The sequence below is a fragment of the Centruroides vittatus genome, unplaced genomic scaffold (genome assembly GCF_030686945.1).
Source record: "Centruroides vittatus isolate TY-2023 unplaced genomic scaffold, ASM3068694v2 contig_976, whole genome shotgun sequence".
In the NCBI taxonomy this organism is placed as follows: Eukaryota; Metazoa; Arthropoda; class Arachnida; order Scorpiones; family Buthidae; genus Centruroides; species Centruroides vittatus.
This window is the reverse complement of record NW_027122649.1, coordinates 2,151,318-2,166,171: the sequence shown is the minus strand read 5'-3', so window position 1 is coordinate 2,166,171 and position 14,854 is coordinate 2,151,318. Positions and strand designations below refer to the sequence as shown.

Genomic DNA, 14,854 nt, shown 5'->3' with positions numbered 1-14,854 from the left:
AAACACTTGAAAATATCTATATTGGGGATTGGACTATAGGGAGTGGGGATCTGGTTTATGTAGAGTACTACACTTAATTCTTTCCTTTAATAATCTACATCTAAGCTCGCTGTCGCGCTACATCTACCGTGAATCAAATAATAAATCATATAAATTATACCATATTTATGGCAGGATATATTTTTTAAGTCTAATAAATTACATGTATATATACTATACGTGATAGTATGTAATAATTCAAATTGTTCGTTGTTTAAATATGTAAATCGAGACGATTAACTACGTAATTTATTAGTGACAGAAATCGCAATCTGTGCAAGTCCTGTATTGATTTTGTTTCCGAGTCTACGAATTGTGACATATGATTTAAAAAATTGGAACAAATCTATTAAATAATGACCGCGTGTCAATCAATATGCAATACAATGTATAATTAATTTTAAAAAATGTGAACTCTGCAAAGAAAAATATAAAGTTTTAAAGTCTACATATGTCGAATTTTTTCTTGATTAATCTACTCATTGATGTGGAGTTTATATATAGAAGTCTTGAAAACCTTTATGTAGAAGCTTTATAAGAATTTACGTAAAATATAGAAAAACAAAGATTTTTTTCATAAGTTTTAAGTTAATAAATCGAACAAACCCTTAACATTTCTAACCAAAAATAAAAGAACAAGTTCCTTCTCTAATTTAGCTAAAAATTTCAGATTTATTTTAAGGTAAAATATTTTTAAATACAATTTCGCAAAACGTTTATAGTAGTAAGTATAAAAGAGTTAATAAGAGCTATAAATATTATAGAATGTCTAGGAAAATAACTCGAATACATGCTTACCTAACCTAAAATTTACGGTCATTGAAAATACGTGTCGATAAAGCTCTATTTTATATTTAAAAAGTAAAAAAATATATATATGTATATATATATATATGCATAATGTTAATATAAAATCCATGTTTGCACGTTTTTGTCAATATTTGATTTATGAATAATTAAATTAAATTAATTCAAGCCTGGAGCACAAAGAACTTTAGATTAATGCTTATTAACTATCATACAATTTATCGATTTATCAACAAATCTAGAAAAAGAAAGAAAGAAAAAAAAATGAATAAAACTAACGTTCGGTCTAATTCACAAATCTAAGATAAGAACATAAATAGGACGTGAAAATCCTACTGTGATGTTTTCAAAATGCGAGAAACTGAAGTCAAAACGTTGATAATTGTCTTATTATTATAAATTAATCATCCTTTATCAACGAAGGTTTCTTTTGTTCGATAAAATACCTTATCTATTCATATTAGTTATAATGGTATTTTCACGAAACAGAAGAACCACTGATCTACAATGTTAAGTCTATTTGATGTGTACCCAATCAACTAATGACCTCCGGCTATCTTAACAATGTAAGCAATAGACCACAACGGCCTTCCGACCTTGCGAATCATTAAATAGAATCAATTTTTCTTTATTTTTATGTCATGTCACGCTCTTTTAAAAGAGTTCTATTTGTGATATTTGTATCGAATATATTGTTTTCGTTTATTTTAAATTAGAAACATTACGCTGTCGATTTTTATCTTTCTTGTCGGTTGCCGAATTAGCAAAACAGGGAAAACAACTTCTATAGAAAACTCCAGACGATATATCTTGGGGCAAACAAATGAAATACGAAATTCGTACAACGAGTGGTACCAGAAGAACCACAACATGGCAATGACCTTGCTTTCCATTACGCAATGCATATTACGAATAATGACCTTCGGGTATGAATTATAACATTGCTAGACGATAATTCTAACGATATTTCCGGGATGATATTGTACATTGGCAACTTGTCACGTAAGGAAAAAATATATATATAACAATGTTTAAATATAATAATGATTTTATTCTCCATAAATAGTTTGATTTTTCGTACAGGAGAAGAATGCAGGACATCATCATTAAGATAATTTAAGTAATAACATTAAAAAAAATTACAATTAATATGCAAATGAGGTTACACTAGAACCGTTATAATTACAAAAAATTCGCCATTGTATAATTATAATCAAAATATTTATTATTATGCTCTAATTTAATTATCCATTCTATTAATATTTAATTATCGTTTTGTTTTAATTTTTTTTAAAATTTGATTAAATATTGTCTTTAATATCACACGCTATTAAGTGATTTTTTTTAAAAAAATTAAATATATTTTAGATAATATGATTATTATAACAGCTAAAAGTGATTAACATAGATATATGATGTCATTAAAAATTAAATGGGAAAGAATTACATCTTTGTACATTTTCGCTTCAATTTTTAATGCCGATAATTAATAGATCTCATTTAAAATATATTTAGATGGATTTACAAGCAGACAATTAATAATATGGAATTATATTTGAATAAATTATTCATAAAAATAGAATGTTAAATTGAATTAGTAACACGTTTACATCGATTTGTTTGACTGATTCACTCCATAATTTATAAATTTCAATCTTTTAATGAATTAAACAAACTAAACTTTAAAAACTTTTATTTATCATAATATAGTCTATTCCATTTATAATATATTTTAAATAATTATTTTAAGTAACAAAGTTTTAGAATATATTAGACAATATGACTACAAATACAATTGCCATGACCATTTTCTTCAAATTCATTCCATTTAAATTTTTCGCCATAATTTGAAATAAATAGTGAATATTTTAATCATAAAACCGAATGTAATTGGAAATCTTTCTTTATAAAAAAAAAAAAAAAAAAAAAATCATTAAAATAGTGGACCTTCAAGGAATATGGGCGTACACTTCACTTTCTCATGCTTAAGGCCAATTCTTATTTTATCAGGTACAAAATCTGAATGTCAACGTTGTTAAAAACTCATTCTTGTTTTATTTATTCACCTCCACGTCAGTATATTGAAAATTTAATTAATATTAATAAGCAAAATTTTATATATAAGTTAGATTTTATTTTTAAAAAAATGAAAATAATATTAAGAATTTAATATTTAATTTTGTATTACATAAATAAAATAAATATATTTTTAAATTAATTAAATTTTGAAGAAGTATAATAGATAAGCTGCTTGTTTTCGATTGGAATAAATTAGGCTTTTACTCGAACGTTCTTAAAATTTATGTAAAATAATTAATCATTTTAAAATAGGGCTAGTCACATCTTAATAATGTAAAAGATAGTTACAACGATCGATATAAATATTCGTCTACGCGAAAAAAACAACATTAAAAATGCAAATTAAGTCAATAAAATGTTAAATTTTCAATGTTTGGAAGCGTAGAATAGAACATGGAGGCAAAAACGCCCATGGGATTTAATCACATCATTTAAATCTTTCCCAGACATCCATCCGTTCCAGACTATTAAGCCAACAATAATAGATTTTAGATGTCCTGCTCTGCTGACCGACTAGTAAAATTTCTCACTATCTCTTTCTACGGAAACAATCGAATAAAAGAATAAAAACACTTGCTTTGTTAAATTAGAAATCACTGAGGTTACCTTTGATCAAGTTTTTTATTCAATTAATCTAGATACATATGCATAAGGTCGTGATAAAAATTCATTTTAACCTGGTGAAAACTTTTACAATCTATTAAATAAAAAATTTCAAATTATCGTAATATGAATCGGTAAATTAAAAAGTCGAAATAATTTCTGATTAATTAATTAACTAATAATTACTGTAATCACAGCATAATTTCCTACGTCATTCTATTGCGATTTATATCTAGAAACCTGACTATTAAAATAATATATTTGTTCGCTTTTATTTATTCAAAAATATACAGAAAGTTTTCCTTATTTGGGGAATATATGGAGAAAAGTATCTCTGCTTTCATTTGTTACAGTCACTGTATAAAGAGATAAGTGATGTCCTCTGCCTCTAATTTTGCATATATCAAGTGTTAATTATTTTAAAATAATTATATTTTATTTAAAAAGATTGAAAGTTTCTCATATTTATTGTAATTAATATCTTGTCTATGCACGCAAAGTTGTGAAATCATATTTCGGGAAATACTACTCAAGTTTTCTATTAATAAAGTTGATTTTTTTAGATGTAGGCCTATATTAAAATTGTTTCAAGTTTATTTACTATTAAAAAAAAACAAGATAATGAAATTTAAATAAGAATTAATTCCGCTTCAAGCTATCATATTTGCATTTTACTAACAAGAATAATGTGATTAAGACCATAAAAAAGAATATAGAAATAATTTTATATATATGAATTTTCATATTTTTAAATATAAAAAAATTTTGCATTTCATGTAAATTTCCATTTAAAACGGATTTGAATTTCATTTACATTCGTCACTTGTCGATATTTTGAAGTCAGTCTATCAATTTCTTTTCTATGGGACAATGATGTATGAGCTACGATATCGCATACGATACTGTACTGTACGTTACATAAAACAAATTTATGATCTCGAAATAACTTTTTATGTAGTCGATTAAGTTTTAAAAACGTTACAGTTTTGTGTGTACTTATTGTTTATAATATAATAATCGGATAGATCTATAAAAATGTAATTTAATTCGAATTAAACGAAATTCGGTTATATGCTGATTTTACAATCGATTCAAAGAATGATAAGTAAGTAGGACTACTTATATTTCATAAAAGAAGGAAAAAAAATTATTATTATTATTATTATTATTATTTTTAAAAATTAAATTCTCGGAAGTACTTATTATTTACTGGCTTATCTTACTAGGAAATAATCTTAATTCTATAAATAATGGAATATTTGGGAAAGACAATTGTTGGAATAGCCTACTAGTTCATAAAGCAGGAAATATAAGAATTTCTAGGTAATTACGATTTATCAATTTTAAAATAAACTTATCTACATCTATTGTTCGTACTTTTTTTTTATTGTGTAATAACTATATTAATTTTGGACACGACATTCGTTGAAATTAATACACTCACCCACTCGCCTGAGGCGATTTTACGTATGAAAAACTAAATTAAAAGTGTTATTTTTAATTTTAGAGAGCATCGAATGAAATTTTGTTACAATGAGCGGGAATTAAGAACATTTTCCTTTGTTAAGATGTTAATTTATTTAATAATAAGTTTTAATTAGATATTTATCATACAAAGAATGCTATTAACTAAGACCTGTCAACATATTTTTAAAAATATATTTTACAAGATTAATGAAGTTCAGAAAATTATGCACAGATAATAAATTATTCTAGAATTTAAATTATGTTTTTATATTTAAAAAATCATCGAATATTTATAAGGGGGAAAAAATGATTTTAATGTTATCGTCACTCTTAGTGCTATTTAAATAATTCAGATACAATAATTAAATATTTAAAAAATTATTCTACAGACATTCTACTCTTAACAGAACATTCCATTTATTTGATTTTTCGATATGATCTAAACAAAGAACTATTTAAGATTCGTAATGGGGCTATAATCTTTCAGAATGTCCTTCACTCAGCGGACAAAGTATCTAGTTTATTTTGTATTTGATGTGCAAATAGTTATAAACACGCAATGATCTTTCTGATAATTTGATTTAATAATTCCACAATTAAGGTTAGATGAAATTTTTAATCTAAATCGAAAACACAATAATAAATATTGAGAACAAAGTTCGATCATAATAGAAATAGTATTTTAAGCTATTTTTATAAATACCATAAAGTTTAATGGAAATTTGATATACTTATTTTGATGATTACGTATTTAGTTTCATGACAGATGGAAAACTGCATTTAAGAAGTTGAATTTGCTGTGTATGACATTTCATATTTCTTATACAATAGTATATTTTTCATTATTCTCTCTTGTATAATATTAAAAATGTGGAAATCAATACTGCTTATATAATAATCATTGTACTGTATTGTACGATTTAAACTAGAGCATAAAGGATAAAGAGTAGAACTAGATTTTTTTCTGATATATATTCTTCGGAGAGTCATAAATTTCAATCTCTGTTCACTTTTATACTAAATAAAAATATATTTTATAACTCTTCCTGTAAAAATTCTTTTGTATTTTAATTCCCAGTAAGGCTATAAGGTAAAATAGACAAAGATGTTCCACTTCCGAAGGTAACCCATCAGTTATATTTTTAAATTAAATATTATAATTACATTTTTTTCTGTAATAGCGATTTTTTCACTTAATTAAAGGCAACCGAAAAAATATTTTAATTATGGTTTATTTAGCACGAAAAAAAATAATAATAATCGTTTATTGATCCTTAAAATGTTTGTGTTTCTCCGTGCAAGAATCTATAAATGAAGAATATTAAGTATAAATTGACTCATATAAAAATTAATTTATTTACTTAAAAAATGATAATTTATTCATTGCTTCGTAATGCAAGAGTCTATTGCATCTTTGTATGCATTATAAATAATGACGACTCATACATATTACCACATAGATGGTTCATGAACTTTATTATACCATTTTTGTATTGATTAAAGGAATAAAATTTTTTTTTTTAAATGTTAAAATTAAACTTCTTTGTAAACTGAATAATTAATCTGTAAAATAATAGTTTAATTATAATTATTAATTATCATTTAATACGTTATTTTACAGCTACAGAACATTTTCTTTTATGAGTTTTTTTTTTGTTTTTTACTTGAATATTTTCCTTGAACTATTGTGACGAACTTCTTTATGTAAATTGAGTTTATTACTATCTTCGTATATAAATTTAATTAAAATAGGTTATTTTAATTAAATATATTTTAATGAGACATCTTTACTAAGTACATATTAATTAGGAAGACACTTCCACAATTAAAAATGTCTTTTTAATGATGTTTAAAAACGTGCATAATTTACTACTAATTTTTAATTTAGCACAAAAGTCCTTGAATTGATAAAAAACATGTAAGAAAATATCAACAAACTTAACAGTAACTTAAGGATAACTGTTTGGATGGATTGAGCATCTTTATCCATTTTAACTCATAATTTTTTTTTTTTTTTTAATGTAGTTTTTATTATGTTTTTAAAGAAATGCTAGAATTATTTCAAGATTCTACCACAGCACCATGCTTAAAAATTCATTACCACTTCAGGTTGTGTGATTTATGAATTTTTAAACCTGATATTACTATAGAATCCTCAAATAATCCTGGCGCTTCTTTTAAAAAAAATAATCTAGGATTCAAACATTATCTAATTTTACTTCTTGTTATTTATTTATTTATTTTATACAAAGCCTTAGTGAGTGTATGTCTGTGACATTTTTTTGTTCAGAATATTTAAATTCCTAACTTAGAATAACGAATTTTTTGTGTAGTTTCATTATAAAACTCTTCTAGCCAAAACATTTATATATCATTTTTAAGGAAAAAAGAGTAACTAATTAACTTTCTAGCATTTAAATGTTAGACACCATTACATTTTTGTCTTTGAAGATGTATTAAATATACACTGGGATTGATATCTTACACGTTTATTAAGTAAAGACGATGATGATTTAGTTTTATGCACAAAATAATCAATAAAAAATTATCCCAGAAAGAACGTTTCCTCCCTTTTCTTTTTTTCCTACTTATCAGTAAACACAAAAGAAAATATCAAACGCTAAAAGCAATAATGCCCTAATTACTAGAAGGCTGTATTGAATGACTTATCGAATTCAAAACAATCAAACCATTATTAAAATTTTTGAAGGGGTTACGCCTATATGTATATAATTATATATCAACAAAAATAAGGGGCCTAGAGGCCTGTTTACGTTAAGAGGCCTGCTAGGTACAACTGTTACGTGACATTCAATGACCTCATTTGGGCGAGATTGATTCCGTGATATTTTAATTGCTTGTCACTTAGCAGGGGGTAATATGCAACCTCAATATCCACGGATGTTCTTTCTGATGAAACACGAAGAGTATAGGAGATCCCGGAACTAACCCCGAGTGCCCTAGTTTTAATCAACTCCACCTGGACATTCGAGAATTAAGGAATAGAAAGATGATTCGGTTAAGAAATTCAAAGTGTTTTTAAGAGTCCATTGTTTTCTCTCAACCAAAAAAGACTTTTATAATAATTTTTTTATAAATTTATAACTATCATTTGCATGGCTTTCGACTATTTAAAACGTAGCTATTTTATCCATTATAATCATGCAAGCAATTGTTAAGAAAATGCCAAGTTCGTTGAACTTTAAAATGGTATCGATATCAATTACATCAATCTCTGGCTTTTTAACATTTAAAATTTTAGTCACGTACGCCAAGAAATCAAATGAAATTTTTTTATATACTACTATAAAACAATTTTAGTCAATAAAAAAGTCGTTTAATCCACCAAAAGATGAACTAGCATTTAATTGTTCTTGTACCTAGTTAAAGTTCATTTAATTTTTATCTGTTAAGTAAGAACTGAGTTCGTCACCTGCATACTAATAAGATTCTTATCTATCTATAGTCATATTCATATGTAATAAGCATAATAAATTACTTTATCTAAGATTTAATAGAAGTTATTAATAAATTTAAAATAACAGTGATAAATATTTTTGTACGACTTAATCGTAATTAAATCCCAAATGTTCAGTGTTGTTAATAAACCACGATAGAAAAAAAACCCCTTTTTTAATTATAGAAAAAAATATATAAAAATAGCTAACACGCATATATAATTAACATTTTAACCAACAATAGTTGTTTAAAAAAAGAAGTATCTTGTATTAAATCAAAAAAGAAAAAAAAATTCAATTATTTAAAATATCCCTTAAGCTATTAAATGGCCCATAAATTTAATAGATAAGTTAATAAATTAATATTGCTTTCGTGTTTTTATTCTTGTAAATACTGATTTTTATATTAACAAGATGTATTAGAAATGTATATATCATGTAAATATACTTTATCTAAAGAACTTGACAATGAAACAAGTACGATAAAATCTGTAGCCTCATTTCAAGAATAGGTCAACTTAAAGGTCAGGACATTGAAATGACTTTTTCCCCCTTGTCTACTTTCTGTTCTCGGAATTTAATAATATACGAAGTACGGATCGTAACAAATTTCTGCACATGGAGTAATTTAAATATATGACAAATGAAGTTGCATATAAACCACTCAATAGCTTAAGTACTTTTATGAATTTCTTAGAAATGAAACACTTTCAAGAGTAAGGGAGTTTATATTGTTTTAGTTGAAAAGAATGATTTATTTGTCTTAAAAGAGAAAATAAATAAATAACAAGATAAATCATTCTTTCATCTTAATAGTTGTTTTACTTTTGATAAGGCACTTCACTTGTCTGAAAGGTTACTTAACCTTTTTACAAAATAAATCTAAATGTCCATGCAAACTTTACTTCCATCAGTTATATTCTTTGGTATTTTTAACGAATAGAGAGAGTAACCAACTTATTTTATAAATTATAAATTTTGTGACTATTATTCTAATACAATAATAAATATAATTTCTTTTTTACATTATTAATAAAATAAAGTTAAATATTCCAAGAAACATCAACTTGTATTAACAAATCTGAAACAGAAAAATGCAAAAAACAACTAGTTTATTCAATCACTCATTAAAATCATATTAAATTAATCGTTAATTTTTATTTAATATTTTAAATTATATTTTTTTTATTATTACTTTTTTCTATATTCGAACATTATAATTTATGTATGTGTATGTATAATTTCATTTAATGGCGCAAATATTATCCCTATGATTATACTCTTACAACTGTATAAAATAGATTAAAAATGTCACTTTTATGACAGTTTTTACATAACTTTCTTCAGCTTTTTTACGTAATATAACTGGTATAAGTCACTTTTTCTATAGTTAATACAGACAATAATAGAGGAATTATATCGTAAATAAGAAAAGGAAAATAACTTTCTAAATATCCTAAGGCCTGTTTGATTTTGGAACCATCTTCCCGGAACCAAATATTATCTGTTGAATACACAGTTCCACTGCAACAGCAATAGAAAAAAAAAAAGCGTACGTTGCACTTTACATGGGAATGATATATTATAAGCATCCATTGTTTGTTAGAAATTTCCTAGAATAGATTTACATCCCATATTGCTTATTATTATAAATAACTACACAGATTATATGAGTAACCGGTCCAAAACATTTTCCATTTAAAGGCAATAATTTTTCAATAATATAAAATTAAGTTATAAATATCGATGATACGCGTATATAAATATACTGTATTATACAGTGTATACGCATCTTACTGTAAATATTTATACTTAACAATGAATTAAAGTTAAACTAACATAAAATGTTCTCATTCTTAGCAAAACTTGACCTCAACTTACCTATGAAGAGAAACTCGTCTTATAAAGACCTGCAGGGAGAAGATCCCTTCTTTTCTATCCCCCTTCCTGTTAACAGCCACAGGAGATTCTCAAATATCATAATGGAAAAACTGGATTCCCTTCGAGACATTAATTCTTTACATACAAAACACATTCTTTGCTATAAAAATCGAGCAAAACATGTTTATATTGAAGATATTTTAATTTCCTGTTTTCTATTTACAAATCGCATTCTTTGATGTAAAAATAAAATATTCTAGTCGAGATCGGAATCGTTAACACATCATATCAAATTCATAAATTCATGTAAAATTGCATAAAGAAAATGAAAATTCCAGAATATGAAAGTTTATCTTAGCAATATTGTATTATCTCTTATAAATTTAACATCATTTTTATTGCAATTTTTTTATTTTGGAATCTGTATTTTCAACACTGAATTATGCATCAGCTCCCATTGTAGAAACATTTCCATTTAAATATCTCAAAAATACAAACTTTTTACAATTTTTAAAATTAATTTCCTGAAAGAGAAAAGAATTTTGTTTTGATGCATTTGTTGGTAAAACTTAATTTTTTCTATTATAATTTTGAAATAATCACATTGAAAATTTCCCAGCTTAAATCAATATAACGTGACAAATCTGTCAAATTGAAATAGTAAACCATTTGATTTTCATTAGTTTTAAAGAGGCCAATGACAGAAAATTAATTTCTTTAGTCACAATTTTTGAAATCTTTTGATATATGGCAAGGCCTATCAACCTATCTTCGACAGTTGTTGTCGGTACCCCGTACTTATTACTTAACGGCCACCTGTGGCCATCTGCCCTTGCACACACACGCCTAGGGCTAGCCATGTCTGAATACACGAAACCACGAAATGGAACTAGTGCCCGACTGCCAACGTTTCTATCGGATCTATCAGAACAATTTTCCAGATAATCACTAAAAATGTTTCGGTAATTATCTAGAAAATGACTTTTTTCTTCTGGTACACATTTAAATGTTTGTTTTAAAGCCTCACGTTATCTCGTCCTCTCGGGTCTAATATACATCACACCACATTCTTTTAGAACTACAGAATATTAAAGTCAATTTAGAGTTATATGTATAAGTGTTTATCGAGAACAATTAAATTAAAACCTAAATTAAATATGATCAAAATTTTATATTTCAATAAATTTATTTTACAGTATTACAGAACTTTTAAAAATAAATATTTTAGAGCTGAATTTAGATATGTGAGGTCCTAAGCTGCATTCTAGCATGAGGCTCTTAAGCTGTAGTTTCGTATAGCGAGAGGCTTTAAGCTGTGAGTTATTCAGTTTATATGTAAATTCGGCCGTGATCTTAGCGGAAAAATTTACTCAAAATTCTAAGTCAATGTTTCTAAAAGTTAGTGAACTTCCTGCAATTTTTTTTTCTTTTTATAATTCTTCAAATTTTTCCCAATTTATCAATTAAATAACTAATTAAAATACAGATATCGAGAAGTAATATTTTCATTTGATTTTAATATAGTTATTAAAATACAAGACCATCTGCAGAGAAATTTCCCAGGGGGTCAATAGACCTAAATATTTTCAAGTTCATAAAGTATAATACTTATTTTAAATGATCAAAGATTAAATTATTTGTTGAAATCCCAGAGGGAGTCATAACCCGCAGTGGCCTCCTTCTACAGTCGCCTTTAATAATGAACACGAAATATAGGTTCTGTATCACGTGCAAGGCGAAAATCACGTCCCTACTCTAATAGCACCCCTTACATATATATATATCTATGGGTTCGTTCAGGCCTGTTATTAGATCCACACTTGCTCTAATTTACTATAAATGCTGTAATGTATACATATATAATAAATCTATTATAGATACATTATATATTTATTTTCTTACTATAAAAGTCTTACGATATTTAAAATATAAATAAATAAATATATTTTTAATATTTATGCCTGAAAATCTGTTATCAATTAAGCTGTTCTTATTCCATTTCCTGTAATTATATACAAGCTATCTTAATATTAAGTTAGGGCAGTAAGGTAAATTAGAGAAGTGTAACGGGTGTAACTTCATTAACCTCTCTTCATTGATAGCCGCAAAATTTATGACTCAACGGACTGAAAAATAGGTTTCAGAAGTTCATGTTCCTTTTTTTGGAATATTATTATTTTATTTTTTTGAAAAATTAAATTCTTATTATGCATATTTTCTCGTTTCACCATTATTAATAATTGTTTTCGCGTAAAAATAGTTCAATTATGAAGATTATTAAATATATATATACTGTATTTTGAATGTCACCTAATTAAAAATTTATACTTCTAGTGTATTTCAAACGTTATGACGCTTCTTACGCAAAAAATAGTCTATTGAGATTACAGGACGTACGAATAAAATAGGGTGATAAAGGACCAACTATCACTACAACCATCGTAAAATTACTGCAAAACCACAAAGGAAATGGCTCATCGAAAAGTCACGCCAGTGAAACCTGAAGCTCGCAACTGAGCAAAGTTAACCCAGTTTATTTGTTTCAACTTCCGCTGACCCGCACTTTTATTTCCTAAAATGCTTACCTATACATTTAACGTGCTTTTATAATATACGAATTTCCTCCTCACGAAGGTACTGTACCTAATAAATATATCAGCTTATTCTGTTTTCAAACATCTAATTTTTTTATTTTGTATTATTAAACGGTACAATAATATGAACTGTATCATTATACAATGTAAGAGCAATTGTATCAATATATACTCGATTTTTACGTTGAGTTTTCCTTAATCGAGGATTATCCCATTTCTTGTATAACTTGTTTCATGTCTTATATAGCAGCCTTTCATGATATATGACCACAACCCATCACAAATTAGTCTTGTGGAAGATAATATATAATGCTTTCTATGTAATTTTGGGTACTAAATTACGACTATTTCTGATAATTATACATTAATAAAGATTTTTATAATAAAATTATTATATCATATTCAAAATAAATACTAAAAATAAATTAGTTTATAAATTTTCTATAAAGTAATCGTTTATTTTAAGATTTTCATATATTTTTCTCTTTTTATTTATATTATTAATAACTAAAAATGCAATTAAACTTTAGACTTTTAACTATAACCAGCTGTTAATTAATAAATGATTACATTTAAAAGTGTAAGGTAGTAGTATAATTGCGTTTATTTTCTGACAGACTGATTCATTACTTCTATTAAGATCTTTTCTTCTCTATCAGTTCTAGAAATCGAAAAGACAAGGACGGGATAATTCTTTAAAAGAAACAGGTCAGTGTCTCTTCACCTGATAGATTAAATCTTTCGAATTGTATTGTTTCTCGGTCTCACTCTCCTATACTAAACGAACGTTTAACTACCATTTATTGATCAATCCTGTGTTTGTTTTTTTCTTTTAATTCCAGGAATTGTCTTCTAAACACAAAACAAAATGCTTCTCGAATTGAATTTTTTAAAAATACCAAGCAACGGGCTTAAAAATAATTGCTAAAATTATAAATATTTACTCTAAAACAAAGATAAATGAACATGATTCAGTTAAAATTCACAATACAAATATACACTAAAGAATTTAATAAAACTTATTTATTTTATTCCGAGATAAGGTTTATCTCGGGCTGATTTTACAGTAGTAAAGAGCGTGTTTAAAGTACTTAACTGTTAAATATTTATCATAAAGCAACAAATGATTCATTCATTAGAACAAAAAAACAGGATCAAAAGTCAAGTATTCTCTAAACTAACCACAATCTGTATTAATCAAGCCTTAGACATATATACGTATACAACAAACACGCTGGCTGTTTTTTAAGAATTAAACTCTATCTTATCGATATTTATTATTTAAAAGCTAAAATAGAAGCTTACCTTTCATTACACGATCCAATAATTCCAAATTCTTAAAACAAAATGTTAGAATTTGTTCGATAAAGTAACTAAATCGGGGACTGGATACACATCATAGTTTGAAAACTTCTGTAGCAATCCTGACTGGATACCGGTTTTCAACGAACTGTCGAACCGACAATGCACTAGTGGTCGGACCACCTCCAGTATCCGGTTATCGTTCACGTACGTTACCAGTTTCCCATGGTACAAACCGAATTCGAGTTTCTCCTGATCAAGTTCTGATGATTAGTTTCTTCTTTCTATGTATATAATAATAATTATTATTTATTATATATATACATATATATTCGTCTTAAAAACTTTTATACATTTTATTTATCGAGTGTATGATTATAAATTGTGTAATATAAATTTGACAATTTAGTTATTCTATTGAAAAAAACTCTGATATGGTTGGATAGAATTCTATCACGTATCCAGTCATGAATATACAATAATATTTAGAACAGAGATGAAAATAACTTTCTACAGCTGTTACATTTAAGTAGATGATTAATATTAAATAGGATATTTTTTATTATTAATGATTTTTTCGGTGATGACATTAAAATTAATGACATTCTACCTATAATTTTTTAC

General features: G+C 25.9%; 1 protein-coding gene across 1 annotated transcript in view; it reads right to left on the bottom strand.

Annotated features, from left to right (window-relative positions):
- LOC136985736 (uncharacterized) overlaps positions 1–14,434 on the bottom strand; it is a 29,332-nt gene extending 14,898 nt beyond the window's left edge. Inside the window, exon 1 of the mRNA XM_067283077.1 lies at positions 14,234–14,434. The gene's annotated coding sequence lies outside the window, so the exon portion shown is untranslated. The remainder of the gene's footprint in view (positions 1–14,233) is intronic.
- Between the last annotated feature and the right edge of the window lie 420 nt (positions 14,435–14,854).